A 3,780-nucleotide genomic window follows, 5' to 3' on the forward strand; every position below is an offset into this window, starting at 1 on the left:
CAAACAATGCAAACATAACAGCAATCTGCCAAAACAGTATAGTCTGTAAAGAATGCAAGATTCATCATACTCCCTTAACTCCAAAAATTATAAGAAAAATATTAAACTGTAGATGATTTATAATAGCTCAATATGCAAAAGATTCAACATTATATCACTCTCTGACTTTTCTAGGGATTTTTTGCAACAGCGGTAAACTTTCTGTTTTGAAACAGCAACATGTATGCTAGCAAAATAAGCATGGTAAAGGCTATCCTTGACATTTTTATTCAAAATATAGATGAAAAACATTATTCTAAATAACATAAAGCAAATACTAACAAAATACAATGACGCTCCAAGCAAAACACACATCATGTGGTGAATAAAAATATAGCTCCAAGTAAAGTTACCGATGGACGAGGACGAAACAGGGGATGCCTTCCGGGGCATCCCCAAGCTTAGTTGCTTGGTTGTACTTGGATATTAACTAGGGGTGCCTTGGGCATTCCCAAGATTAGGCTCTTACCACTCCTTATTCCATAGTCCATCGAATCTTTACCCAAAACTTGAAAACTTCAACCACACAAAACTCAAAACAAAACTCGTAAGCTCCGTTAGTATAAGAAAATAAATCACCACTTTAAGGTACTGTAATGAACTCATTATAAATTCATATTGGTGTTAAAACTACTGTATTCCAACTTCTCTATGGTTCATACCCTTACATACTAGCCATAGATTCATCAAAATAAGCAAACAACACAATGAAAACAGAATCTGTCAAAAACATAACAGTCTAGAGTAATCTGAATCAAACGTATACTTATGGAACCTCAAAAATTATGAAATAAATTGGTAGACCTTAGGAATTTGTCTATTAATCATATGAAAAATGAACCAACCTAAAAGCACTAGTCAGTGAAAAATGGCAGCTAATCTCGTGAGCGCTAAAGTTTCTGTTTTTTACAGCATGATCATAAAGACTTCACCGAAGTCTTCCCAAAGGTTCTACTTGGCACCAACACTAATTAAAACATGAAACCACATCTAACTAGAGTCTAGATAAATTATTTAGTACTAAACAGGAATAAAAAGTAAGAAACAAAAATAAAGTTGGGTTGCCTCCCAACAAGCGCTATCGTTTAACGCCCCTAGCTAGGCATGATGATTTCAATGATGCTCACATAAAAGATAAGAATTGAAACATAAAGAGAGCATCATGAAGAATATGACTATCACATTTAAGTATAACCCACTTCCTATGCATAAGGATTTTTTGAGGAAACAACTTATGGGAACAATAATCAACTAGCATAGGAAGGTACAACAAGCATAGCTTCAAAACTTTCAACACATAGAGAGGAAACTTGATATTATTCCAATTCCTACAAGCATATATTCCTCCCTCATAATAATTTTCAGTAGCATCATGAATGAATTCAACAATATAACCAGCACCTAAAGCATTCTTTTCATGATCTACAAGCATAGAAAATTTACTACTCTCCACATAAGCAAAATTCTTCTCATTCGGAATGGTGGGAGTATCATAAGAGACTTGAATACTATAAATTGTTTCCACATTAAAAGAGTAATGTTCAGAGACAGGGTAATCATAATCATGACAAGTTTTATAAATATAATCATCACTACTTTTCATAGCATAAGTTTCATCACAATAATCATCATAAGTAGCAACTTTGTTATCATCATAATCGATTGAAACCTCTTCCAAGATAGTGGAATCATCACTAAATAAAGTTGACACTCTTCCAAATCCACTTTCATATTCATCACAATAAGATTCAACATCATCCAAAATAGTGGGATCACTACTTCCTAAATTTGACACTCTTCCAAACCCACTTTCATCAATATAATCATCATAGGTAAGAGGCATGCTATCATGATAACAACTTTGCATATCAAAACTTGGGATGCTAAAAATATCATCTTCATTAAACATAGCATCCCCAAGCTTGGGACAAACATTAATTTCAGAAATATATTCTCAAATATGTCATCCTCATCAAACATAGCTTCCCCAAGCTTGGTCCTTTTCATATCATAAGCATAATCACTCTCATCATTAATAGTATGGATAGCACAAATAGTATAGCAATTATCATCATCACAATGAGTAGTAGAAGAACTTCATTTCAGAGAGATACCTTTTTACCTTTGTTTCTCCTTCTTTTCCTTTTCTTCTTCACATTATGTGTGGGTTCATCTCTCTTCTTGGAGCTCCTTATTGATGAGATTAGTTCAATAGAAAATTCCTCCTCGTTACCTGATTCATCATAAGAAATAATAGGAGGGTATTGGGAAGTCTCTTACCTTTCATTAGTATTCTCTTCATCTTCCATTTGCTTTCTTTTCTTTAGGTAATTGGCAATATAAGGATTTTCAATGCAATTCACCGCACAATACATATAAATTTCCTCTAGATCAAAATAAGGAAATCTATCAAGATTAAATTTTGGAATACCCTCGGTTATGTGTTTCATTTCTTCATACCCTAAAAGAAGACTAAGCTCTTTATGATGCTCAAGGGTAATCAAGTTACCACAATTTTTGGACACGATTCGATCATGAAACAATTTGCATTGGAGATTTAAATGACCATGTTCATTGCAAAGTTCACAAGGAGCACGAAAAATATTTAATTTTTTAGCACAAACATCAAGGCTTTCTTGCAACAGTTTAACTTCTAAATGCTTATGCCTCTTGCAATATCTATTTTCCCTATTTTGTGAATACTTGCAAACCCAATCAACTCCACAAAAATTGACATGCTTATAGGAGATATTTTCATCATGACTAGAGAAATCATCATTAGTACTATGAATATTCAAAGAGTTCATACTAACAACATTGCATCCATGCTCATCATTCAAAGATTTAGTGCAAAACATTTTATAGATTTCTTCTTCTAGCACTTGAGCACAATTTTCCTTACCATCATTCTTACGAAAGATATTAAAAAGATGAAGCGTATGAGACAAACTCAATTCCATTTTTTAATTTTCTTTTATAGACTAAACTAGTGATAAAACAAGAAATAAAAAGATTCGATTGCAAGATCTAAAGATATACCTTCAAGCACACACCTGCCCGGCAACGGCGCCAGAAAAGAGCCTGATGTCTACTACACAACCTTCTTCTTGTAGACGTTGTTGGGCCTCCAAGTGCAGAGGTTTGTAGGACAGTAGCAAATTTCCCTCAAGTGGATGACCTAAGGTTTATCAACCCGTGGGAGGAGTAGGATGAAGATGGTCTCTCTCAAGCAACCCTGCAACCAAATAACAAAGAGTCTCTTGTGTCCCCAACACACCCAATACAATGGTAAATTGTATAGGTGCACTAGTTCGGCGAAGAGATGGTGATACAAGTGCAATATGGATGGTATATAAAGGTATTTGTAATGTGAAATTATAAAAACAGTAAGGTAACTAATGATAAAAGTGAGCGTAAATGGTATTGCAATGCTAGAAAACAAGGCCTAGGGTTCATACTTTCACTAGTGCAAGTTCTCTCAACAACAATAACATAGATAGATCATATAACAATCCCTCAACATGCAACAAAGAGTCACTCCAAAGCCACAAATAGCGGAGAACAAACAAAGAGATTATGGTAGGTACGAACCACCTCAAAGTTATCCTTTCTGTTCTATCTATTCAAGAGTTTGTAGTAAAATAACATGAAGCTATTCTTTTTGCTCAATCTATCATAGAGTTCATACTAGAATAACACCTTAAGACACAAATCAACCAAAACCCTAATGTCACCTAGATA

This window comes from Triticum aestivum, chromosome 5B (assembly GCF_018294505.1).
Source record: "Triticum aestivum cultivar Chinese Spring chromosome 5B, IWGSC CS RefSeq v2.1, whole genome shotgun sequence".
NCBI lineage: Eukaryota > Viridiplantae > Streptophyta > Magnoliopsida > Poales > Poaceae > Triticum > Triticum aestivum.